This window comes from Acomys minous (genome assembly GCF_964271855.1).
Source record: "Acomys minous genome assembly, chromosome: 13".
Classification (NCBI taxonomy): Eukaryota; Metazoa; Chordata; class Mammalia; order Rodentia; family Muridae; genus Acomys; species Acomys minous.
Window position 1 is genome coordinate 60,073,550 of NC_140495.1, and position 27,709 is coordinate 60,101,258.

The 27,709-nt window shown below is 51.6% G+C and overlaps 1 long non-coding RNA gene across 1 annotated transcript; it reads left to right on the forward strand.

Moving 5' to 3' along the window:
• The first annotated feature begins 17,913 nt into the window (after positions 1-17,913).
• On the forward strand, positions 17,914-19,433 carry LOC311582089. The gene is made up of 3 exons (XR_014774007.1): positions 17,914-18,017; positions 18,652-18,802; positions 18,928-19,433. It is a non-coding gene; the product is annotated as an uncharacterized lncRNA (long non-coding RNA).
• The last annotated feature ends 8,276 nt before the right edge of the window (positions 19,434-27,709 follow it).

Here is a 27,709-nt window from a genome sequence, read left to right on the forward strand (position 1 = left end):
ACACCTCACTTTCACACACACACACACACACACACACACACACACACACACACACACACGCCACATTTGTGTGGTGCCCTCAAAGCACAAATTCTAATCATGGCACTCATCTGATTAGAAGTCTTTGGTGTCTGCCCAATCCCCCCCCCCAAAAAAAAAACTGAAAATGGGGCCAGAAGAAAGCAGAGGCTGCAGAGGCTGAGGGAGGGAGATTAGAGGGCTGAGCTAGGGAGCCCAGAGCAGGCAGGGCTCCTGCGTCTCTCCTTCTCTGAGGCTCCAGAGCAGGGATGGCTCAGCAAAGAGTTCATGAATGAATACAGAAAAAAGGAAATAGGAGTGAGGGGAAAGGAGGGACAGGGGAATAGACTGAGAGTGGTGAGACAAAGAGAGGGCGAAGAGAAGAAAGGACAGAGAGAAAGGGAAGGAGGAAGGAGGAGGAGAAGAGGAGAGGAAGAGGAGGAAGAGGAAGAGGAGGAAGAGAGGAAGAGGAGGAGGGAAGGGAATAGATGGGGAAAGGATGTTAGAAGAGAGGAGAGAGTATATTTCTTTTGTTTGTTTGTTTTGTTTTTGTTTGTCTTGTTGTTGTTGTTTTTTGTTTTGAGACAGGGTCTCTCTGTGTAGCCTTGGCTGTCCTGGACTCGCTTTGTAACCCAGGCTGGCCTTGAACTCACAGAGATCCGCCTGCCTCTGCCTCCCGAGTGCTGGGATTAAAGGCGTGCACCACCACAGCCGGCAAGAGTATATTTCACTAGGCATTGAGACCCATTTTCCCCATCATTTGTCCCAACAACCCACAGTGGATGCTATCATAACCTTGACCAGACAGGTACAGTGCATGCCTTCAGCTCCTCTGCTTACCAAAGATAATTTGAGCAGGTTTCTCTCCTGCTCAGATTTCTCAAAGCATCGCTCCAGATAGGGAGACAGAAGCCCAGAGAAGAGAAGCAGGAAGAGCATCCTCTCCCTCTTGAAGGAAAGACGTTTCCTTGTCATTCCCACCCTCCAGAAATAAGAGCACCAATGAGGACATTTTGGGGATGCCCAGGGCCTAGATCTTGGGTCCTGACCAATGATTGGCACATAAGTGTCTGATGCTTCCCCATCCCCACCCAGAGTTGAAGCCCAGGGCCATGTGCAACTCCAGACAAACATCTTACCACTGAGCTCCACCCTCAGCCCAAGTGTTTATTAAAGGAGGGAATTTGGGAAGGGTGTGGGCCCAGGGTTGAATGGGGACAGCTGGAGCCAGCCCCACCCAACTCCTAGCAGGACTATGGCTTTACGGCTATCTGGGCCAGGAAGAGAGCCTCCAGGTGTCAGGAGCCTCAGACAGAGGGACACCTGCTGGAAGCTGTCTGATAATCCCAAAGGGTTTCATCTGGTCTCCACATGCATGACATGACACACACACACACAATAAATAAATGAAGAAACAAGCAAAGAAATCTCAGAGCTGGAGGCTCGGCTCAACATTTAAGAGTACTTACCGTTCATACAAAAGACCTAGTCTGGGTTCTCAGCACCCACATGGTGGTTCACAAGCATCCACAACTCCATTTCCAGGGCATCTGATGCCCTCTTCAGACCCCCATGGCATGGCAAGCAGGTGGTGCACATACATACATGTAGGCAAATGCTCACACACACAAACTAAAATAAATATACATGTACATATATATTTTTAAAGAGTATATATAAGAAAATGCATATATATTAAAAAGAAGCATACAAACTTGGAAGAGACAGAAAGAACACAGCATAAAACCAGGCACAAGGCCACATGCCTGTCGTCCCACATTTGTGTGGCTGAAGCAGGGGAGGGTTACCAGTTAGAGGCCAGCCTGTCTCAAAAAAAAAAAAAAAAAAAAAAAGGCAGAGGGCCTGGAGAGCTGGTTTAGAAGTTAAAGGCACTGTCTGCTTTTCCAAAGGACCCAGGTTCAAATCCCAGCACCCACATGGCAGCTCACACCCATCTCTATATCCTGTCCCAGGGGATCTAACACCCTCTTCTGGCTTCTATGAGAACTAGGCGTGCACACAGGACACTGATATTCATGTAGACAAAACACACACACATCATTTTTAATGAAAGGGAAAAGGAAAAATATGAGAAAGTGAGAGAGAGAGAGAGAGAGAGAGAGAGAGAGAGAGAACGACGTATTTGAAAAATTAAAAAACGTGACACCCACAGGCCACTGTGTATGAGACAATCTTGCTTCCTTCCTCTTGCTGCCATGCTTACTAACTTGAGGAGACAGCTGTTCCTAAGGGAAAACAGACAGATGGTGCTCCCTCTTTTCCCTTCATCACACACTCAGACTCTGACACACACACACACACACACACAGAGAGAGAGAGAGAGAGAGAGAGAGAGAGAGAGAGAGAGAGACATTCAAACAAGTGCTGTTTCACATATTTTCTTGAATATGTTCTCTCTCTCTCTCTCTCTCTCTCTCTCTCTCTCTCTCTCTCTCTCTCTCATGCACATATGCACGCACACACACACATGAAGCTCTAGGGTCCCTATTCACACTCTGCCATCCTGAAGCCTGCTTTGGGTCACAGCCAAATTCCCAGCACTGGTCCTTTGGCCCAGGAAAGACCGGGTCCAGCCCATTCCCTAGATGATGCAGGCTGTCTGCTTCCTGGCTCTCTTTTCTGAGTTCTTCTCTGAACACGGATTTCGAGCCTGCCCAGAGGGAAGAAGCCAGGGTAGGTAGGTGGAACAAACCTAAGGTACTGTTCCCCTACAGGTGTACAAGCACGGCTAACCTCTGCCTCAAAGGACAGCTATGAAGAAATGCTGCTCAATATAAAATTTAAAGTATTGCTATTTTTTTTTCCCTTATAAATCGATTGCATGGTTCCCAGGCATGGATTTTGTGGGTGACAATGATATGTCAAAATGCTGGAGATCCTTGGAGCAATGTCCACCCTCCCTCACTCTGGCTCAGGACATCCCCAGTTCAAGCCTGCAGTATTGCAGTAGCCTACTTCACCATCTCCTTTCTGGGCAAGAACCTCATTATTTGAGCCTTACAAAATACACTTTACAAGAAGGAAGCCGAGGCAAAGCCAGGCCAAGTCACCTGGAAACACGGAGACGTATACAGAAATAGGCAGTTAGAGTCTGAAAACTCTCCTGCAGCCACGCTCTGCCATTACAAACCCTGCCACTTGAGGGTGCCCTCTCACTTCTTGAGGCTTTCTCTGGCCCCGCCCCCCCAGCCTCCTTGTCCTCCAACCTCAAGGACCTGTTATCGGTTGCCTCTCCTGGACTCCCTGATTGCACAACGCCTCTGTTTATTTTATCCTCGGAACCACATTATTTATTATCAGGAGTACAAAGGGTGTTTGTTTGCCATTAGTCACTCCACTCTCACCACCAACAGTTGCCTGGCAAGACGCTAGACATAAGAGTAGACTGAAAAATGACACCCAGCAACATGAGAGTTCTTACTATGTGGCCTTCTATTGTGGTTACTGCCCAAGAACTGGTATCAGTTACTCAGCTAGCTAGCTGGTTAGCTTCCGGGCTAGCTTCAAACTTACCATGTAGCAGAGGGTACCCCTGAACTTCTGATCCTCCGGCCTCTGGCTCCCAAGCACTATGACTTCAATCAAGAGCCACCATGTGTAGCCGGGCATGGCTGTGCACGCCTTTAATCCCAGCACTCGGGAAGCAGAGGCAGGTGGGTCACTGTGAGTTCGAGACCAGCGAGGCCAGGACAGCCAAGGCTACACAGAGAAATCTTGTCTCGAAAACCCAAAACCAACCAAGAAGAGACTTGATACCCTATGAGCATATACAGGGGGAGGAAGTCCCCCTCAGTCGCAGTCATAGGGGAGGGGAGTAAGGGGAAAATGGGAGGGAGGGAGGAATGGGAGGATACAGGGGAGGGGATAACCATTGAAATGTAATATGAATAAATTAATAAAAGAAAAGAAAAAAGAAAAAAAAAACACAAAACCAAACCAAACAAACAAAAAACCAAAGAGCCACCATGTGTGGTGTAGCGGGTATTGGAGATGGAAACCAGGCCTTGTGCACTCTACCAACTGGGACTGTTTGCCCCACCCCTGGTGCTTTCATTGGTCACTGATGAGAACACAGGGGGAAGATCACCTGGGTTTTCTTGCTCAAGGTCACACAGGCCATGGTGGGCTAAAGATAATATTGGCAGGAGAGGCCTCAAGGAGGCCCAGAGAACAGGAAACTGAGGCAGGCACCCCTGTCAGTTTTACACATGGCAGCCTCAGCTTCCGCCCGCAAGAAGGAAAGAATGGAAAAGGAGCCTCCCCGCCAAGTCAGCCACGCACAGGGTCTCAAGGATGGCCTTGAACTTTGATCCCTCCCCCCTTCTCTGTTTTCCCAGCGCTGGGCACGCTTCACCCAGGTTTGGGCGGGGTTTTTTATATAGCAATAGGAAACCCAAGCTGGCAGATTTGGTATTCCCAGGTAGAGCCATAAAGCTTCTGAGGCTGACTTGCCCAAGGCCCTGTGGGTCTGTGGGTAGGGACTGGGAGTCAAGGTTAGGGCGCATACCCTGCCACTCAAAGTGCAGAAACAATGAATTATTGCAACAGTGTGTCCTCAGTTAGGGATGGAGGCACAGCAAGGTCTGTATGAAGTGGGTGTCTAGAAACAGCCGCTGACAAGCAAGGCACTCATCTTATTCAGGAACATCTGTGTCCTGCTGCACACCACGGAAGGATGAGGCAGCTGCGTTCCAGCTGTTCACCGGGAGTCTACAGCAGGGGATCTCAGTGGGCGGGGTGGGACCTAAAAGCCCACGGTCTGGACATCACTGTGGATCTGACTTCTCTACAAGACTTCCACAGAAACTTTTTTTTTTCCTTACAAAATACTTTCTTGGGACTGGAGAGATGGCGCAACAGTTGAGAGCCTGCTGCTCTTCCACAGGACCTGAGTTTGGGTCCCAGGAGAGACACAGCTGCCTATAACTCCAACTCTGGGGGAATCCAGTGCCCTCTTCCAGCCTCCACAGGTACCTGAATATATGTGGCACATGTGTGCGTGCACACACACACACACACAAACACACACAAATTTTAAGTCTTTTTTTTTTTTTAAAGGGATGGCTAGAGAGATGACTCTGAGGTTAAGAGTACTTTCTGCTTTTGCAGGACCTGGGTTCAGTTCCTAGAACCCACATGATGGCTCACAACCATCTGTAAATCCACCTCACACAGCACACACACAGCCACAGCACACACACTCATACATACACAGCCACCTCATGTAGCACACACACATTCACACACACAACCACATCACACAGCACACACACACGGCACACACACAGTCACCTCACATAGCATACACACACACACAAAGCCACCTCATATAGCACACACACAGTCATACACACAACCACATCACACTGCACATACACACACAGCCACCTCACACCACACACACATTCACACACACAGCCACCTCATACAGCACACATATATAACCACTTCACACCCACAAACACCTTGCATAGCACACACATATGCACACAAGCACAAACATACAACCACTTCACACACACAGACACCTCACACAGCGTGCACATATGCGCGTGCACACACACACACACCAATAAATAAATATAACTTTGAGTGTATTCTGCTTTTTGTTTTGTTTTTTGTTTTTCAAGACAGGGTCTCTCTGTGTAGCCTTGGCTGTCCTGGACTTGCTTTGTATGCTAGGCTGGCCTCGAACTCACAGCGATGGGGCTGCCTCTGCCTCCCGAGTGCTGGGATTAAAGGCGCGCACCACCGCCCGGCTGCATTCTGACTTTAAACTACTGAATGAGATCGTCTGCTGGCCCTCCCAAGATTCAGTGACTAAATGGAGTAAATGTGTGGGTGACTTACCCAACGGCTGTGGTTCTCATCTCTGGAGGAGAATTGGGAGCAGGGGGCAGGGGGGATTCCATGGTGAGAAATGTGGAATTTAAAGGTCTTCGCAAACCTGGCACTAGGTGTGTGAGGGACTGTGTGGAGGCAGCTAGGCAGCTGCAAGCAAGAGAGAGGCAGCAGAGAGGAGGCTGGGGCAGCCACAGGGAGGAGAGCAGAGCACAGGAGAGACAGGAGAGCACACCTGCTCACCACAGAAGTCAGTGCGGAGCTGAGGATGCTGATGTTTTTAGGAGTGGAGGCGGGAGGGTTTTCTTTTCCTTTTTCCATTTTCATGTGTGTGCACGCATGCTTGTATGTATGTGGTCACTCGCATGTGTAACGGAGCGCATGCATATGTGTGTTGTAAGGGGGGTAGGGGGGGCCTTGGAAGCCTAAAGCTGAAATCAGGAGCCATCCTCCATCACGTTTATGCCTTATTCACTGAGCACTCAAACCCAGAGCACTCTTGCGAGCCAGCTTGCTCTGGGTCTCCACTTCCCAAGGCTGGACTTAGAGGCAGGGAGCCACACCCACCCTGCGTCTCTGTGGGTTCTGGAGATCCGAACCCTTAATTCTTATGCTTGTGTATGAGCACTTAAACCTCTGAGCCATCTCATGCCCTCAGACCCTGGTGAAGGTCTTGTTCCGGGTCCTGTTTCAAACATATATGACATAGAAATGGTAGCATTCCTATCTCCCTAAAACTGTAACGGGGTGAGTAAGTCAGGGGACAAATACAACCCAGTGCTCGACACTTAGGGTATGTGTGACAAGTGGCAGTTATGACAACCATTCATAGAAGATCTTTAGTAGAGACGTAACCAACCCAGAGCTCCCCAGGTGTGCCCTCTACGTATTCCCACATAGCGGTACACACAGCATGTGTGCTTGGGGACAGTGGAGGATTATGATGCAGAGTCTGGGGTGGGTGGGGCTCAGGGTGTCACACAGGAACCTACAACAGGCATCCATTCAGGCAGGGTCTCCCTGGAACTGGGAATAGGCTGAGGGGCAGAGGACCAGAGCTGATCAAGCCCTCTAGGGAGTAGATTGGGCTCCTAGAGGAGAAGATGATGAATCTGGGAGGCTCCGGGTACCAGTTCTTATTAGGACACATAAGGAGAGCTGTCCCTTGAACTCAAGATGATCCTCTGTTTAAAACAAAATAGCATTCTCCAATTGATATAAAAGCTCATAACCAGTGAGGCCAGGCTGGTGACTGACCCAGGTTGGGGCTATGTAGTAGCTTGGCCCTCCAGGGCTGAAATGACTGGGCTTTGAGTCTTGAATCTGCCACGAAATAATTACGCAGTCCTGTGCAAGCTATTGAGCCAGCTGTGCCGAGCGCCGCGCGGCTGTCATCACCGCCCCTGATCTGAGGGTCCTTGAGGCCTAGCAAGGGAGACATGCAGAAAAGCTGTGGTGAGTCCAATGTGAGAGGGCCAATGACACGTCCCTTCAAAAATGAAGATTTCACTGTCTCCTCAGAGGGGTCTCTGTGGGCATCATCGGGCTACCTTTGTGGAGATTGAGGAGGACCACAGGGCTCACAGGTGTCTCTCTGTCCTCTCTCACAGCCCCTTGCCATCTGCCCTGGCGTCCCCAGTCCCCAGGGTCAGGCCATTACAGGTGAGATTTATCACAGCAGGTGTGCAGCATGACGGTATATTACCCAGGATTATAGACTGTAACAGAACAATCTCCCTAATGTAATTCAAGCTCTCGACATGGCTTATGGCTCCTTAATGTACCTCAGACCGAAGAATTACAGGAACATTCTCCCTCCTGCTCCCCATGTCCCCTCCCTCCCTTCCCTGTCAACCCCTAAATGATTTAGGCAATTGCCTGCAGCCCGATCTCCGCATCCAGTCATAAGTCAGCGCAGCTCAGTAAACATGACAGGCCAGGAGCTTTCCCTAGCTTATCGCTCGTTCATAGATGACTCTTCCCTCAAAGAGAAGAACAACTTATGTCCCTGGGATGCTGAGAAGGGTCGTCCTGATATACCCCTGCACACCAAGGTTTGAGCAAGCCCCCCATCCAAAATGATAGTCATCTGGGCTTCAACACCTTCTAGGCTCCAAAGACAAGCAGAGCCACAGAATAATGTTACCACCAAAGACGGTTCAGGATGCTAAGGCCTAAGTACCCTTGTCTGTGAACTGACCTTGTGAACTCACACAACACAGAAAGTCCTCTCCTGATAATAGGCAGTGTCTGAGGTTTATTGAGCATTTTACTAAGCATCAGGCATTATACCAAGCAATTTAAGCAATCTATTCATTTAACACTTCCAACAATGTTTGAGTAGGGACTGATAGTCTCCATTTTATTAGGAAAACTGAGGCTCAGACAGGTGACACCAACGTTCAGGAGGAAGCTGTCACGAGTCCAAGGAACCGGTTCCCAGCGCCTGCCTATGGGAATCTTCTGTTCTTGTCAGTGCTAGGCTGTATGGTGCCTGGGAAACCACACACACACACACACACACACACACACACACACTCCCCTTGGCTGTCACTGGTCACTTCGAATCTCTAAGAAGGATCACCTGCAAAGCCATTGTCTCTCCGTGTGGGCAGTAATAAGAGAAAACGCAGGCAAAGCGGACATAGAGCTCGGTTGCTGGAATGCTTGCCTAGCGTACATGAAGCACAGCAAAAAGCTGGCATGGTGGTGCACAGGATCGATTCCAGAACTTAGATCACAAGTTCTTGGCTATATACTGAGTTTGGGGCCAGCCTGGGCTATACGAGACTGTTTCAAAAAGGAGGAGGAAGAGGAAGAGGAGGTGGGAACTGATAGTCCAGGCGCTTTGTTTGGTCTGTCTACAAAGTTGATGGACATGGGGCAGGGCGGTGGGGGCGGGGAGATGGAGAATAGGTTACAAGTTTAGCAGTCACCTGTCTCTGGCTTTTAGGAAGCCCTGCACTGGGAGAGAGGCTGCAGTGCTCTATCATAGCCATCTTTTGAGGCCTCTGGCGGGAGGGCGGGGGCCACGCTGCCAAGTTTATGAAGGAGTCCCCAAGGCCCTTCCAGCGTGATGCTCTGTGTGAAGGCCTACTTCCTTCCTTAATTTGTCCTTTTGGTCTCCTTCAGCTCAGGCAAAGTAATGTAGTTCCAGGAGGCGCCACGAGGGGGCGCCATCATTTGACCGTCAGGTCAGCAAGGACGCCAACTCACCGAAGTCAGCCAAGGGCCCCCACCAAGAGCCAGACTGAAATAGGAGGTTGGTGGACCCAGAAAGGGGGCTCTAAGACAGAAGGTGTTCCTTCTCTTCCTCAGTCGCGTGGGCATAGGTGAGGTGATCCCCTCTGACAGTCTGACTCACTGTGCCATAGGGTAGATGGACCAACCTATCCTTTAGAGTAGTAAGAATTGAGGTTCCCAGAGGTCCAAGACTGACATGGGGTCACACAGTCAACCCCTAGCACTGCTGCTAATAGCCTGAGAGCCTGCATTTCCTAACTACTGGCCCAAGGCTCCTTCTCAAGTCCTGGCCTCTTCTAGGACTTGCACCAGGCAGAGAACACTATAGAGAGGAGGGAGGGAGGGAAGAGAGGGGAGGGAAGGAGGGAGGGAGGATGGGTGGGTGGGTGAGTGGATGGACGGGCAGGCCCTGTGGTCTAGGTTACAATCTTCCTTGGAGGAGTTTCTGTTTTGTGCTGGTCCACAGGACACAGAGCTGAATAAGGTCTTAGCTTCACTGTCCGCCCTTCCCAAGTCACAACCTTCTCCTACCAGGAGACTCTCAAAGCAGAAGGCAACTGTCACGGAGTCCAGTTCCTAAACATACATGGGGAAAGTAAGCTGCAGCCAGAGTGAGTGACTGGCTCATCCCAACAACAGGCACCTCCTATGAGTCCTGCTGGTGGGAGATGGAGACTTCTTTCAATGCCTCTAAGCTGGGAGTGCAGCTCAGATGGCACAGAGCTGGCCAGGGATGCACTAGGCCCTGCGTTCAGTCACCAGCACCACAGAAGCTAAGTAGAGTGGTGCATACCTCAAATCCCAGCTACTAGGAAGTTCCAGGTCAATCTCAGTTAATACACAGAGTTAGAGGCCAGCCTTCAACACATGAGAGCATATCTTGGGTTTTCTTCTCCCCTCCCCCCCCCCTTTTTTTTTAGAGGACACCAGATCTCATTATAGATGGTTGTGAGCCATCATGTGGTTTCTGGGATTCGAACTCAGGACCTCTGGAAGAGCAGTCAGTGTTCTTAACCTCTGAGCCATCTCTCCAGGCCCCCCCTCATCTTGGGTTTTCAAAACAGGGTTTCTCTGAGTAGGTCTGGCTGTTCTGGAGTGTGCTTTGTAGACCAGGCTGGCCTCAAATTCAGAGACCTGGCTGCCTCTGCCTCCCAAGAAGACACCATCTTTAAAAAAAAAAAAATCAAAGCTGCTGTCTTGGTAGCTCCTGCTTTAGAAGGAAAAGACAGAAATTCAGTGTGGAAATATGCAGCATGCAATAGGGTGACAAATACTGCTGGGCACAGGAGAGCAGGACGGGTGGCATGCACCTCCTGCTATGAAGGCTGAGTGACAGGCGTGTCTACTGGAGGATTTTAGAAAGAAAACAAACTTTATCTGACTTCAGTTTCAAAATAACCCTCTGTTGGGGGTGATACTGAGGGCAAGAAGGCACAAAGACAGGTTGGGGTGTTGCAATGGCTGGGAATGTGGCTTGGCTGACCAAGTGCTTGCCTAGCATGCATGGCACCCTGGATCCCATCCCCAGAACTACACAAACCAGGTGTGGATGGTGGCCCTAGCACTTAGGAAGTAGAGGTGGGAGGATCCGGAGTGTAACGTCATCCTCAACTACATATCCAGATGGAGATCAGCCTGGAAGACAAAAGGCCAAGGGTGGTGAGGAGGGAAGGGAGGAACAGGGAGAGGGGGAGAGCGGGAGAGAGAAGGGCTGGAGAGATGGCTCAGCAGCTAAAATTAGCACATAATGTTCTTGCGGAGGACTCTCACTGAGTCCCCAGCACCCAGGTGGGATGGCTCACAGCTACCTGTGACCAGCTCCAGGATAGTCAATGGCCTCTTCTGGCCTCCAAGGGCAATTGTTCACGTGTGTATGTGTGTGTGTGTGTGTGTGTGTGTGTGTGTGTGTGTGTGTGTGTGTGTGTACTTAAAAAAGCAAAACTTAAAAAAAAATTATTTATTTATATGATAATGCACACCAGAAGAGGGAATCAGATTCCATTACAGATGACTGTGAGTCACCATGTGGTTGCTGGGAATTGAACTCAGGACCTTTGGAAGAGCAGACAGTACTCTTAACCTCTGAGCCATCTCTCCAGCCCTTGGTTTAGTTTTTCGAGACAGAGTTCCTCTCTGTTAGCCTTGGCGTGCCACAACGCCTGGCTCACAAAACTTTTTAAATAAACAAATAATTTGTAAAAGAAAGAGCTGGAGCCAGGAGGTGGCAGCACACACTGCCTTTAATCTCAGCACTCGGGAGGCAGAGGCAGGCTGATCGCTGTGAGTTCGAGACCAGCATGGTCTACAAAGTGAGTCCAGGACAGCCAGGGCCACATAGAGAAAGCCTGTCTCAAAAAAACAAAAAACAAAAAACAAAAAAACAAAAAAAAAGAAAGAAAGAAAGAAAAAGGAAGGAAGAAAGAAAGAAAGAATAAAAGAAAGAGCTGGAGAGGCGGCTCAGAGACTAAGCACCTACTGCTCTTACAGAGAAGCCAGGCTTGTGTCCTAGCACCTATGGAAGGTCACAACCATCTGTAATTCTAGCTCCAAAGATCTGACCTGTTCCTGGCCTCCCCAGCTCCTGCCTGCCTGTGGTGCTTCTAACCTTACGGGAGCACACATACAGCATTCTTTAAAGAGAGGGAAAATAAAAGGAAGAACGTAAGGAATCAAGGCCATACGGTAGCTTGGCGCAGTGAGCTACAGGAAAAACAGCTGACTCTGGCTTTCTTCTGGAGGCAATATAAACTTGGTAAGGACCCCCACGATCTTCTGGAGACACAGGGAAGGAGCGTGTACCCTTTCCTGAAGTAAAAGTAAAAGTGGTAAGGAGGGTGGCAACTCCATGTTTTGGAGTTGAGTGGAGTCTGAAAGGCCTACAGGAACCGGGATTCTTGGGTCTTCGGGTCGCAGAGTAGGACAGATACTAAAAGAACAAAGCCGAAAAACTTGGGTCTCCGGGGTCCCAACGGAACTCTTTCTCCAGTAAAGAGAAAGCAAGTTCTCACTCACACACAGCGGGCAAGTGGGATTTAACTGCTCGAAAGTTACGGCGCAAAAGAGGAATTACGGTAACTCAACGTCCAGCTCTGCGACAGGAGCTGCTGCGAGAGCTGAGCTCGCCCACTAGGCCAGGCGCCCGCAGAAACTTGGGCGCAGTGGAGGGGCCCAGGGTTCGTCGCGGGTGGAGCTGCGGCTGCTAGGGATGAGGGGCGGATCTCCTCTGAGATCTGGATTTCTTCTCTGTCCCTTCAATGGTCTTGACTCATTTCCTAGAGCCATTTACTTAACCTTGTAGATCGGCCTCCTGGAGCTAGCCAGGAAGGACAAGGAAAGACTGCCGGCCGTTTGCCTAACCCACTCGTGCAGTCCCAGGCTCGGTCTCCCAGCTCTCCTGGGTGTCAACCAATCCCTTGGATTCCAAGTGGCAGTGTGAGAACTGGGAAGCCGTGGAAGTGCACCCTCTTCGATTTCAGAAGAAATCAAAGAGAGAGGTAACCTACCTAAGGCCCCACACTGAACCTGGGAGCTGTGCCAGACTCCCAGTGTCTGGGGTTCCGAACCTCTTGGCTGTCCAATGAGCACTGGAGATCCCACGGTGCCAGGGGAATCAGAGGACTTCAGCTCCAGGTTTACCAGCCCTGGGTTTGAGCTCAGCCACTTCCTATCTGATATATATATATATATATATATATATATACATACATACATATATATTTTTTTTTCCTTAAATCGCTCTTGGCCTGCCTTCCTGTCCTATAGATGGACAAACGATTTTTTTTTTAAAGCAACAGCTGTTCTTGACGAACGTGGCACTGTCCTAGACTCCTGGCACCAAGCCTTGTGTCCTCCCAGCTTTGTAAAGCACGCCACCTCTCTAGCCATTGAGAATGAGGGGATTAGTGGGAGGGACAGACCAGAGTGGGGCAGTCAGGCCCGAAAGAAGCCCCAACACAAAGCCACGGTGTCTGCCAGGCCCGCAGGGACTCAGGGGTCAGTGACAAGGGCCTTGGAGGAGGAGGAGGAGGAGCAGGGAAAGCGGAAGTCCCCGCTCTGAGGCCCCACTACCCCCACCCCTGCCGGCCCCGGGGCAGGTGAAGAGAGACCGGGCTCAGCTCCAGGTGGCGGGGCAGAGACGGGGGTGGGGGAAGACCGGGCAACAATAGCACTTTTATTTGGGACTGTTGGGTTCAGAGCGGGTGGGCGGAGGAGGAGGACGCCGACCGGGCCGCGGGGGAGGGGACCGACCGCAGCATCTGGCTACACACCTGCTCCTACTTAACCCTGTGCGTGCTGAGCGCCCGGTTGGTCCGGGGCAGCCTCACAGGCTGTGGAGACCCAGACTTCGCCTGGGAGACACCTCCCTCGGGCCCTTTGCCAGGCTTGGAGATTTCCAGGAGCAGGGAGAGACCCCCAAAAGGGATCCCTATAGAAACAGAACTTCTGATGCGCCCGGTTGTATCCTTGGACCCCGGTGCGACGCAGCAGGCTGGAGAGCAAATCCGGGAGGCTTTAGGGGGGAGGCGAGGACCCCTTGCCGTCCTAGGGCCATTTCGGGAAGCCGGCTTTCCCGAGGCCTTGAGGCGACCAGGGTCCTACCAGGCGGGGGACTCTGAATAGGACACGGCGCCGTCGCGCGGCAAGCTTCCGGGCTCAGCGCTGCAGGTGAGCCCGATGCCCCGCACGCTGAGCCTCGCGGACGCCCCCTGCCTGTGGGGAGGTTCGAGCCCCGTGCTGCACCTGCCCGCACCCGGGACCCACGCCCACCTCCCAAGCCTGCAGGTCCACGGTGCCCCCGGGCCGCCCCGAGGCCTGGCATGCTGACTCGCTGCACAATTCGAGCTTGTTTGTAGGCGGAGGAGCTGAGCCGGGTGCGGCGGCCCTGAGCCAGCCCACTGATCCCATAAAATATTATTTGTGTTTAAAAATTCCAGTAATTGGCTATGCAGCCGCTTTTTCCGAGCCCCGTGCCAAGTGCAGTAAAAATTCGCAGTCCAGCCGGAGTTATTTTCATCATGCAAATTCCCATTTTCTGTAAACAGAAAGGCCCACCCCACACACCACCACCACCACCATCCTCTGCGGCTGCAACCAGAGAAGAAAAGTTAGGACGTTGGTCAAACTGGTCTCAATCCTGGAATTACCTGGGTAATTGGAGAGCAAAATTCAGGTAATCCCCCCAATCGATATCCCTTGAAGACCACCGCCTGGACTCTCGTGGGTGAACTTTCATTTCCTCAACTTCCTCCTCTTTCCCTATCTGAACAACATATACCATTAAATCATGAAATTGTCATTTTTTTTGTTTGTTTAAAAATAACTTTTGCCGGGCGGTGGTGGCGCCACCACTCGGCGCCCAGCACTCGGGAGGCAGAGGCAGGCGGATCGTTGTGAGTTCGAGGCCAGCCTGGTCTACAAAAGCGAGTCCAGGATAGTCAAGGTTAACCAGAGAGACCCTGTCTCAGAAAACAAACACTTTTAGTTGGGGGTTGGCGGGGCGATTGTCAAAAGGACAGCTTGCGAGAGCCAGGTTTTGCCTTCCACACTTCAGGTCCCAGGAATGGAACTTAGGTCATCAGACATGGCAGCAAGGGGCAGCCCCCTTTCTCCTCTTTTCTCACCCTGAGGCCCAGCGCAGAGACCAGCTTCCTCAAAGTCACACAGTATATTAATGCTAGGGCTCGCTCACCGGTTGTCCACCGCAGGGGCAGAACAGTGGAAGGCTGAAGGACGTGGCCAATGTGTCTGGGACAGAGCCCCACACCCTCTGTGGGGAGAGACTGACTGATTCTAGGCAGACTACTGCGGGGGAAGACTGCAGCTCGAAAAGTGCCCACTTCCTGCCCTTGCCTGGAGGGAAGGGGGTGCGGGGGTGGGGTGCGGGGAGTCCCAGGCAGGGCCTTGGAAACCCTGAGTAATGGACAGGGGCCTCTGCCGGACTCCGCCCAGAGGTGGTTGCTGTCTGCTGCTGGGAGCCACTGAGAAGGAAAACTACTCACAGGGGTGGGGCGGGGGGCGGTGGGGGAAGACACACAGGACACGGACTGTTTTTTAAGCAGAAGCAGAGAGGGGGAAAGAAAGTAGTAACACTTTTTTGCCGGTGATCTGTATTATTTGCGATAGCTGAGGACCTACTGTGTGTAAGACACTACTTTGCATTTGTGTCACCTAACTTGCTTCCCACTTAGCAGAGGAAAGATACTGAGGCCCTAGATGAAGTCAGTTGCCCAAGGCAGCCAGTAAGGAAATCCCAAGTGTTCCCACCACTTTCCCATACCTACCCTTCACTCCCAGCCTTTGTTGGCGGGCCTCCTTTGGCCTGCACGTGCCTCCGCCTAGACATCAAACCCTAGACCTTTCTTCCCACTTAACATTCCTAGCTAGCCCCGGGGGTTGGGGGAGGGGCAGGGACGGGGAGGTGGGTAGCAGACACCTGTAACCCCAGCACTCAGGGAGGCAGAGGCAAGTGGATCTCAGTGAGCTTGAGGCCAGCCTGGTCTACAAATCGAGGGAGTCAGGACAGCCAAGGCTACACAGAGAAACCCTGTCTCGGAAGAAAACAAAAGATTCCCCAGATGGGCTAGCTGCGGTGCTGAGCTTGATTTCCTACCTCTGGCCAATAAAGAGGGAAGGGAGACAACAAAAGAAGCACCCAGGGCTAGTTGGTAGTGCCGCCATCCCCATGCACACCTCCAAGCCAGTCACACCCCCTTAAGCCCCATAGCAGAGACAGAAGGCTGGCAGGTGGAGATCCAGGTTGCTGGCATCTCAGGACGACCTGGAGGGCCCATGTGCACAGATTTTGCCACTTCTTCACGTCCCTGCTCAGACGTCAGCTCCAAAGCCCAGGACTCCAACTATCCTGCTATAGGCATTTAGGTCCTCTGTGCCTCTTATTCCAGTACTCAGGAGACTGGGGCAGGACGATGGTGAGTTTGACACCCAACCTGGCCTAGCAAAGAGACTCTAGTCCAAAATAAAAGAAATAGGGGCTGGAGAGATGGCTCAGAGGTTAAGAGCACTGACCGCTCTTCCAAAGGTCATGAGTTCAACTCCCAGCAACCACATGGTGGCTCACAACCATCTCTTCTGGCCTGCAGGCAGAATGCTGTATACATAATAAATAAATAAATCTTTAAAAAAAGAAAAGAAATAAGCCGGCCATGGTGGCCTACGCCTTTAATCCCAGTACTTGGGAGGCAGAGGCAGGCAGATCGCTGTGAATTTGGGGCCAGCCTGGTCTACAAAGCGAGTCCAGGACAGTCAGGACAACACAGAGAAACCCTGTCTTGAAAAACCCAAAATAAATAAATAAATAAATAAATAATAAATAAACTATACCCAAACCAGACTCTTGTAGTTCAGTGAACACACTAAGTTTATCATCAATGTCTAGAAACACTCTCAATGCCAGACACAATAGTGCCTGCCCAAAATCCTAACCCTGCAAGGCAGACAGACCATAAATATCAGATTAACTTGGGTTTCATAAGGAGATCCGGCCTCAGAATCAGGCACTTGGAGCCAGGCAAGTAGATCTCTGAGCTTGCTAGACTACATAGCAAGTTTCAGATACCTATGGCTACATCACGAGATACTGTTTCAAAAAACAAACAAACCAGGCTGTGGTGGCACCACCTTTAGTCTCAGCACTGGGAGGCAGAGGCACGCAGATCTCTGTGAGTTCAAAGCGAGCCTGGTCTACAGAGTGAGTTTCAAGACAGCCAGGGCTACATAGAAACTCTGTCTCTAAAATAAATAAATAAATAACAAAAAACAAAAATAAAAAGAGGAGAATATAGCAAGTTACTCCTACAATCCCCAAATTTGGGAGTTCAAAGCCATAGCACTGTTGTAAGCTTGAGGGCAGTTTGGTCCACATAGTTGGAGGCCATTTTAAAAATGTTTTTAAAAACAGAAAAACAAGGAGTTAAAAAAAAAAAACAACAACAGAAAAACAAGGTTGGGTGTGGTGGCGCATGCCTTTAATTCCAGCACCGGGGAGGCAGAGGCAAGTAGATCGCTGTGAGTTTGAGGCCAGCCTTGTCTACAAAGCAAGTCCAGGATACTCAAGGCTACCCAGAGAAACCCTGTCTTGAAAAAACAAAAAACAAATGAACAAAAACACCCAACAACAACAAAAAACAAAATAAAACCTAAATAAATAAACAAATCTGGATCGTGTGATCCAGATGGATCCGGGGAGTGTGGAATGTCCTTGTCCATCTCTGACTACAAACAGTGTCCAGGTAAGGACATCTAGGGAAGAAGAGAGACCGTCAGTCCGGCCAGGTAGGAGGACAGTTCCTGAAGGTGGCCAGACGTCTACAGAGGCATGGGGACTCTTCTTAAGGGAAAAAAAGAATATGAGGGGGAAAAAAAAAAGCTGGCGGATGCTAGCTTGGGAAAGTAGATATAAAGCCAGCAACCCTTGGGCGCCTAGTAATGGCTTTATCCACGTGTCTCCTTATCACTCCAATTGGACAATTCTTTCCCAGAACTGTACAGAGAGCCACTGCTGGGGCCTGGATGTGGGGTCCAGGGATGTGGTAAGAAGTTCTTTCCTACCCAGCTTCCTGCCTAGCCCACTGTCACCTGACTCGTCAGAGGAGAGGCGTCCCCAGCTGAGCTGTGGGTTCTGACGAGACGCCATCCATTACACAGAGGATCTGAGGAGAGCCTAAAAAGCCAGCTCTAGGAAAGACACTGTGGCTCCTTTGGGTGTGACTCACAAGGATGATGTCACAATGGGCTTGAAGGTGTGGCTCTTACCTTTAAGCTAAGGTAAAGTAGTTCTTTCTCATATCCCCTTCCCTTCTACTGTTGAGAGAAGAGGATGGAGTGGCCTGGGCATGTCCCATGGCCTGTCAGCCACTGGGCAAGTGACTTCGGAGGTCCGTATCATGGACAGACAGGAGCAGAAATGATCTCAAATCCAAATCTATATAGAAATACCAGTTAGAAATTTTATATATAGATATATATATGGAAGAAAGGCCCACTATGGCTCATTAAGGCTCTCAGTAAGCGTCCCTAACATGCCAGCATGCCAGGTACAAGTATAGGTAATGGTAGTTATCAGAGCGAAAGGAGGGGTTGAGAAGACCTACCCAAGTGCCAATCCAGGCTTGCTTTGCAGAACGGGTAGAGTTTTTTTGGTCAGGCAGAGGGACTGAGAGCCAGATATGGTGTCACCTACCTGTGATTCCAGCACTTGAAAAGCTGTACCAGCCAGGAGAATCATGAGTTTGAGTCCAGCCTAGGCTACGTAGTGAGATACTGTCAAAAAAAAAAAAAAAAAAAAAAAAAAAAAAAAAAAGGAAGATGTCAATATATTCTAAGTGGCAAGATCAGCATCCAGCTAGCCTGGCATGGGTAGGTCTAAAGCAGAAATCTGGGGTGAGAGGGTTAGCTAGAGAAAGCAGGGAGATTTGGGTCTCTTCCAACCCCGACTGTCAGTCCAGGATTCTCTTCATGTGAGGTTCCTACTCCCCCACCCCCACCCCCACCACTTTTTTTTTTTTTAAGAGGAAAGATGGATGAATTCCATCTTAAATCCTGTGCCCAAGATCCCACCAGTGGACAATATTTGGGACAAAGAAAAAGAAGAGGAAGAGGAAGGGGAGGAGAAAGAGGAGGAGGAGGTAGACCAAGAACAAGAGAAAGAAGAAGATGCCAGGTGTGTAAAACAGAGCACTTTCCTTCTGCCTCCTCCTAGCCCTCAGGCACTGGAGAGCAGCATGGTGGGGTTGACTTGCCACTTCTGTCTCTTCTCCCTGACGCCGGTCCTCCTGTTTTGCCCAGGATCAAGACCCTTCTTGGAGTACCGAAGCAAGACTCCATGTGGGGCCTAATGGATTGGCCCAGGCCCTCCCTAGAGCAAGCCCGGTGGTGGGAAGACTTCTCCCTGCCCCCACTCCGCGGACCCTGCCTCCTCCGGAGCAGACTGAGCACAAAAATGAGGCTCCACCCCCTGCCCTCCCTGGCCTCCTGCTCGACCCCTAAAGGCCTGCAGTCATTGGCATCCAGAGAAGAACCTAGTTGGCTACGAAACCAGCCCCTGGTGGAGCCTCCACCGGCTTTTAGATCGAAGACCCCCAAGGCAGTGCCTAGGCTTCCTCCCAAGATCTCCCCTAAGAGATCCACTGTCCCCAAGGCCTTAGTGTCAATGTGGCCTCCAATAACTGTCAACTCCCGCTCAAAGAGTTCTGCTCTTAAGGAACACACACCCTCTGCCAAGGAGGCCTCCCATACCCCAAGCTTCTGGGGCAATCCCTTGCCTCACCTTCCTTCAAAATAAATATTTTTGTTACACCGGCAACAGTCTGACTCTGTTTAGGCCCTTTCAGATGCATTAGCTCGCAGAATGGTCACAATAGTCCTAAAAGATTGAAGCAGAGGTCAGATTCACAGACACACAGACACACAGACACACAGACACAGACACACACACACACACACACACACACACACACACACACACACACCAGGCTCTCCCGTTGGCTAGGCTGATCTCAAAGTTGCTATCCAGACAAGGAAGACCTTGAACCTCTGACCCTCCTGTTTCACGTTGGAATGCTTGGGTGACAGGCATGCGTCCCCATGCCCAGTTTATGGTCTAAGCTACAGCCTGAGCTTTTGGTGACATCATTCCTGACTGGGAGATTTTACCCTCCTGTATTCAGTTATGTCAGCATGGACTCAGGGATATTTGTATTACACTTAGAACATTTAATGCTGGTGTATTTATTTGGCTGCTGAAGTTGTTCCTGTTCTGGTGGGGGGAGGCAGGGGCGGGGCAGGGAGGCTTCTGCCATTGTATCCTATGTCCCTTGGGCATACTCCTGTCAAGCAAGAGTTTTAACAAAGAAACACATCTTTTTTGTTGTTATGGTTTGTTTTTTCAAGACAGGGTTTCTCTGCGTAGCCTTGGCTGCCCTAGACTTGCTTTGTAAACCAGGCTGCCCTTGACTGAACTCGCAGCAATTCGCCTGCCTCTGCCTCCCAAGTGAAGAAACAATTCTTTTGCCTTGCTTCCCTGGAGCACTTTCATGTGCACTCAAACTATAATGCATTAGGAAGTTAGGCGTGAGACACATGCCTATAGTCCTGGCATCTTGGGATTAGAGGCAAAAGGATTACCACAAGTTCCAGGCCAGCCAGGGCTACCTAGGGAAGCCCTGTCTCAAAAGTAAAATCTGTGCTCAGAGCTCACCGCTGACTTTGCTACTGCCCTGTCCTGGTTTAGAATCAGCTGTCTCTCCAATGTACCCTGCTCTCTTTAATTGGAAGCCCGGAAGTGGGCATTATGTGTGCTTCTTGTTATGTGTGTGTGCAGGTGCAATTAGCATGTACAGTTGCATGTGCACATGTGTGCATTTACAAGCGGAGGCCGGAGGACAACTCGAGCTATCATTTTTCAGATGTTATCCATCTGTCCATCTTTCTTGTCTTTTTCTTTTTTAAAAGACAGGGTCTTTAAAGGCCTAGAACCTGCCAATTTGGCTAGACAGGCTGGCCAGCGAGCTGCAAGGATCCCCCAGTCTCGGCCTCAGCAGTTCAGATTATGAACTCCTGCCACCGTGCACAATGTTTTTGTTTGTTTTGTTTGTCAGTCCAGGGAAACTGGCATGAATCCACCCTGAATTGACAAAGGAAGAAGCTGAGCTCTCAGAGGTAAAGGACACCTGTGGTTTTGTAGCTCCCGACATGCAGAGTAGGGCCTGACTGAGCCCACCCTGCATGAAGTCAACTCATATCCAGTCCTACCGTGGCCATGAGAACTCAGCCTCCCCTACCACCCAGGTCTGTGCACCAGGCGTTTGTACTTATTGAGCCTTCTCACTGGCCCCACCTTATTTTTTTATTTTATTTTATGTGTATGGGCGCTTTGCCTGCATGTATGTCTGTGCACTGCCAGCATGCCTAGTGCCTGGGGAGGCCAGATGAGATCACTGGATCCCAGAGAACTAGAGTCACGAGTCACAGACTGTTGTGAGCCACTACCACGTGGCTCCTGGGAATTGAACTCAGGTCCTCTGGAAGAGGATCCAGTGCTGATGAGCCATGTCTCCAGCCCGACACACACACACACACACACACACACACACACACACACACACACACACACCACATTTTGTGGAACCTGGAGCAGCTCCACAAGCCCCATGGACCGTCCTGTCTCCATCTACAGCACTCGAGGTTTCCTTTTCTTTCTTTTTGACACAGTCTCAAAAACCCTGCCCTCTTACAGCCAACATTTTTTTAGGGATTCTGAAGATCTGGACTCAAGTGCTCCTACTTGCATCACATGTGCCATACCCACCGAGCCAGGGGCCCACAGCTAAGCTCTCTCTCTCTCTCTCTCCTGTCTGTCCCCTGCGGTCCTTCTGGCTCTCTGTCTACATCACTTTCCCCCTGCCTCCGTGCTTCTTGCAGCCGGCTGTTCCTCTGTCTCTGGCTTCCCTGACTCTGCCATCTTCATCTGTCTATTTGTCCCTTCCTCCATGCCTGACCATTTTTCCCCAGAGTCTCACTGTGTGGTTTTGTCTGGCCTAGACCTCACTGAGTAGACCAGGCTGGCCTTGAACTCACAGATCTGCATGTTTCTTCCTCTCAAGCACTGGGATTAAAAGCTTACACCACTATGCCCAACACCATGGCCTGACTTTTCTTTGTGCACGTCTAAGTCTAGTCTCTGCCCCCCTCCCACTATCTTTTTTTTTTTTTTTTTTTTTGAGACAGGGTTTCTCTATGTTATTTTGGCCATCCTGGACTTGCTTTGTAGACCAGGCTGGCCTCGAACTCACAGTGATACACCTGCCTCTGCCTCCCAAGTGCTGGGATTGTCTTTCTTTTTCTTTTTCTTTTTTCTTTTTTTCTTTTTTTTTTAATCCCTCCCTCTTTCTACCTTTCTAAGCCTCCCTTGTGCTGTCCACTGCTGTCCTCGGGCTCTCCCCTGCCCTTGGGCCTGCCATTGCCCCTGGCTTTCTTCAGGACTTTAGCAAAAGGTATCCTTTCTGGTCAGGAGCCCGGGAGGAAAGCAGATTTCCCCCCAGAGCGGGTTCAAGAAGTGGACTGTCAGGAAGGCATATAGAAAGGCTACTTCTAGAGTCCAGAGGAGAAGCCAGAGGCCGGCCACACCTAGTGTCAGTACTGCCTGGAAAGGGTAGGAAGGCAGCCCTGTCCTGAGTCCAGCAAAGGCTGAAGCCTACAAGAGCAGAGGCCCTGGGGGAGTTGCAGACTCCAGAACACAGCCGCCCCAGAGACTCCAGACTGGTTACACCCCCATCCTCCCACCCTCAGCTTTTCCTACTGGCCACACCAAGAGAAAGGGGAGCAGCTGGGCCCAGACAGAGGTGAAGAACAGGACAGGAGCATCCTAGAGAAGAGATTGAGGGGTCACCACTTCCCCAAGACCTGAGAGAGCAAAGCCCAGGATGTTATCACCATCCAGATCTCAGTGCTGCCCCTCATGTCCCTCACGGCCGTACACGTCCCTTCCCTAGACACTCTGCTGGTGTTTCACTCAGGATTAAATGTATGTGTCCGAAACCCCAGGATAACAGTTACTTACAAGAAATACAAGTTTACTTCTCTCACAATCAGAAGCCTCATATATAGAAAGGTCAGGGGCCTGGCAAGATGGCTGAATGGGTAAATAGGTTGCAGCGCAAGGCTGTGGGCCTGAGTTTAACCCCCAGAACCCACACAGAGATGAGAGAACTGACTCCACAAACCTCTGACCTCCACACGCATCCCACAACACGTGCACACCCCCACACTCACACATTACACACAGACAATTTTGTTTTCAGCTCAGAGTTGGATCTGTAGTTCACAAGGCCTCAGATTTCCAGGCAACTTGTCTTGAGTCACTTCCTGGATCCGTGGCTTCCACCTCATGATCCAATAGGAGGACTCTAGCTCTGGCAACTGGCAACCACACCCACATTTCAGTCACCAACAAAACATCCTCCAAGGATCCCAACCGACACATGAGCTTTAGCCCGACCTGTGTCAAGGTCATGCTGTGCTGCAGAAGGATCTGGAAGATACAGTCTTTCTCCTGGGTGGGAGCACATACAGCTGAGGGATCGCTGATTCACCGTAATCACCGTAATGCTAAGGAAGATGGCGGCTACCAGGGCCAGCTACCAGCGGATCACACGGAGAGCAGGTGGTGCTGCAGAGTTGGGGGTGTGAGGAAAGTGGGGGACTCGAGCTGCCCCCGACCCCCGCCTCTTTCTCCAGAGAGCCTCCCTGCAGCTACCTTTCCTTCTGCTGAATGACTCAGTAACAGGCACACACTACTGAAACCACCACGTGGTAACCAAGATCTGCTATGATCGTTCTCCCTTCCCTTTCTCTTCAGCAGAGCAGCCTCCAAGCCGTCTCTTCCTCCCCCCCTCCCTTTCCTAGCTTCACCTGTCTCACAGGCCTGTCCTCTCCTGACCGCTCCCACGTTCCTACTTCGTAGACACCCTCCTTGTCCCTCCTACTTCACAGACGTGTCCTCTCTTGGCCCCTTCTACTTCACAGGCCAACCCCTCTTAGCTCCTCCTACCTCACAGGCTCACCTTCTCCTAGCCCCTCCTACTTCCTAGACACCCCCCCCCCAACTCCTTCCACCTCATAGACATCCCTTGACCCCTCCTACTTTACAGATACCCTCTTGACCTCTAAGTACCCCCCTTGGCCCCTCCCACTTCACAGGCACACCCTCTCCTGACCCCTCCCACTCCACAGGCACACCCTCTCCTGACCCCTCCCACCTCACAGGCACACCCTCTCCTGACCCCTCCCACTCCACAGGCACACCCTCTCCTGACCCCTCCCACTTCACAGGCACACCCTCTCCTGACCCCTCCCACTTCACAGGCACACCCTCTCCTGACCCCTCCCACCTCACAGGCACACCCTCTCCTGACCCCTCCCACTCCACAGGCACACCCTCTCCTGACCCCTCCCACTTCACAGGCACACCCTCTCCTGACCCCTCCCACTTCACAGGCACACCCTCTCCTGACCCCTCCCACTTCACAGGCACACCCTCTCCTGGCCCCTCCCACTTCACAGGCACACCCTCTCCTGACCCCTCCCACTTCACAGGCACCCACTCACCAACAGGCCTTAAAAGGTATCATAGACAAAGCAGTTACTGTGTGCTGAACTCATCCTAACTTCCATCACTCCAGAAGACAGATCAGCTAAAGATACTCCTTCCCGTGTGAAAGGTCATACCAGACTCAACTCAAGTCCAAGGCAGGCTGACTTACTTAAGTTAGACCTAGTGGGACTGGGAGAAAGGTGGGGAGCGCTCTTTCCCTGAATATGCTCACTTCACCCTTCACACCCTCTGGGGGTCTGGGCCACAGCAGGAGGTAAGAAAACTACACCCCTCCTTCAAGTCAGAAAGCGAGAGATGAGGTCAGGGGTGTGTTGGGCTTACAGGCCAGAGCTCTGCTGTGAGGGTGGTGTGAGAGGAAAAGACGGTCAGAGAGTTCAGGGAGAGTGTACGCACCCAAATTCTGAACGCATCTGTCCTGCTTTGCTCAGGAGGTTGCACAGTCCTCTGGGTAGGAAGTGAGGCAGCTCTTCTCCCTTCCCAGATCAGCCTGCTGCAGCCCCTTACAGGGCTCCTAGGAGCTGAGACACACGTGGGGGAGAGAAAAGGTCATTACCGAGGAAGAACTAGGTCCCTGTGGGCTGGGAATTGTGGGAACTGTGAGTGCCCCGGAAGTGGTTAGGTCATTCTGATCATTCTGAGGAAGGGGAGAGGCCCCAAGCAGGAGGGAGATCAGGAGGGAAGAGTAGGGAGGTCAGGTCTGAGGAGTTGGCTTTTGCAGTCATCCCGGGAAACCTCTTCCTCCATTTCCAAGGACAATATGAAAAGGCAAAAGGTGGGGACATGGGGGTGCCCCTCAGGCTGGCTAGCTACCCTGAGAGTCAGCAAGGACTCACACCCAACGCTTCTCACCCAGTGCAGGGTCAAGGGAGCAGTGAGCGTCAAGCATTCAAGGTCAACAGGCAAAGTCAGGCAGCTGACTAGCTTCCCAGTGGTCCAGATTGCAGGCCCTGCCCCACCCCTGGCACGGGCGGGTTGACCATGCTACCCATCTCTTTCCACAAATACCTGGTTCAGATCTCATCCCCAGATCTTGCTTCTCCATAGCTGTGTGGCTTTGGGTAAATTGCTTAGCTTAAAGCCTTAGTTTCCCTGTCTCTAAAAACCATAGACTTCATAGATGCAGTCAACCAGCTTTAGTACATCTCCCACCATCCCCACCTCCACCTTTCACCTCCACCCCGTACCACCCCACCCGGACTCCGTACTACTCTCCCACCCCCCCACCCCACCCCCGCCCATCAGCTCACCCCGGCCATAGTGAGACAAAGGCAGGTGGGGCTCTGTGTGTTCCAGCCCAGCCTGCACTGTTTAGTCAGGTCTAGAATAGCCAGTGCTACAGAGTCTCAAAACAAAGGAGAGGTGGAGGAGCTAGAGAGATAGCTCTTCTCTTGCAGAACACCTACAAGGCTGTTGCTACCCTTAACTCCGATTAGGGGGGGATCCAGCGCCCTCTTCTGGCTTCTGGGGACTTCAACCACATGTGATGCACATAAACTCACACAGGCCCACACACATAGATACAAAAATAATTTTTTTAAAAAAAATTTAAGTCATAGCTGTTGGAGCCAGACTAGACTTAAAAGCATCCAGTCGCAAGATACCTGGGAAGCAGCAAGTACCCTCAAACCCTAGCGAGCTCCCTGGAGGAAGCGGGGGCGCCAGGGGCCGGCAGGGGTCGCTGTGAGAGCGCGCCCGTCTGCACTGGAGTGGCTGCCGGGAGAGAGGGTGCAATCCATCTGTGTGCGGACACCCCCAGCTTTCCAAACTTCCCACCCAATCCGGGACCCTCGAGGGCTCGCGCAACCCCTCTGTGCACTGCAGGGCCCGCCGAGGGCCACCCCAGGGCGGGCTGGCCTCCCGCTGCGGGGCTGGGGCCACGACTGGGCGCGTCAACTGGGGCAAATTAACACGTAGCAAAACACCCCAGCACCTGGAGAAACAGGAGCCAGGCTGGGGGAGGGGGCCCGAGCGGGCGATAATTCACCCGGGCGTCCTGCGGCCTCCCGCCGCCCCCCAGCTCGGCCCGCAGCCTCCGGTTTCAAAGGCGGACAAATGGCGCACTGTGCGGCTGTTGAGGCTCCCTCGCTAAATCTTCCTGTCTTCGACTCCGTGTAACCTGAGCCTCCCGCGCTGACCCTCCCCGGGAGGCCTAGGGGGACCCGGAGGGATGCTGGAGGAGGGGAGGCCCAGGAAAGCCTGAGCCTTCTCTTAGCTCTGGTCAACTCCCGCCCACCTCAGTAGCTGCCCTGGTCCCTCAGCCTTGGGGGTCTCCCCACCACCACGCCCCCACACCCCGGGATGCTGAAGTAGCGGAATGTGTGAACGCTTCTTTGAAAGGAGCTCCTGCTTCTAGATGCTTCGGGGTAGAATGGGGTGTGCAAGTGTGTGTGAGGCGGACTAGCTGGGGGGAGGTCGCATGTGGAAAAGTAATTTTTTTTTTTTCGAGTGAAGATGGAAGAACAGAGTCATTGCCTGGCTACCTCGAGTCAGGCAGAGCCACCTGCAGACCCTCCTCACGCCCTTCTAGGAAGGAACCCGGAGGCCGGGAAAAGGTCTGATTTCCCCTGGCCAGTACCACCTGGGACCTAATGGAGCCCCTAGTGCGGTTTTCAGGGATCTGCCTGTCCCTGGGTGGAAGTGGAACGGATCCCAAAAGCCCTTGGGAGTTCCAGTCTCTGAAAGCCTGGGACATTTAATTAAAAGGAGTCTGGCTGAGTGAGGGAGGGTGACAGCAGGGGTGAAGGGCAGAATTAGGCCACAGTTGAACCCATGAGAGAGAGAGAGAAGAGAGAGAGAGAGAGAGAGAGAGAGAGAGAGAGAGAGAGAGAGAGAGAGAGAGTCTACAGGGCAAAGGGTCAAGACAGAGAGTTGAAGGCTGGGGTCAGGGAAGTGGCAAGTGACACAGATGGAGGAGGGAAATGTGTCTGGCAAAGACTGTGAGGGTGAGTAGACTTCATTCCTTGTGTAAGCCACCAGGCATAGCAGAACCCAACTTAAGCCCAGCACTCTGGATGCAGAGGCAGAGGGAATTGCCACAAGTTCGAGGCCAGCCTGGATAAACCTAAAAACAAAACAAAGCAAAACAAAACCGGCCGGGTATAGGACGGCTCAGGTGGCAGAGTGCTTGCTTAGCCTATGTGTAGCTGTGTCCTGTGATCCCAGACCATGAGAGATGGGAGCAGGCAAAATCGGGAGATCGTCCTCTACTACGTAGAGCCTGAAGCTAAGCTGAGGTGTAAGTGAGTTTGTCTTAGAAAGAAAAAGGTCTTGGGGGCATCATTCAGTGGTGACGTGCTTGCCTTGTGTGGGTGAGGCGGTGGGCCAACCCTTGGTACCAAAAGAAAAAGTCACTGAAGACGCTATGTGCACCCATGCTGTCCCACTTTAAATGGAACTGTGAGTAAAGCTTGGAGTGTGCCCCTCTGCGCCCAGGGCTGGCTGCACGGGAGACAGTGA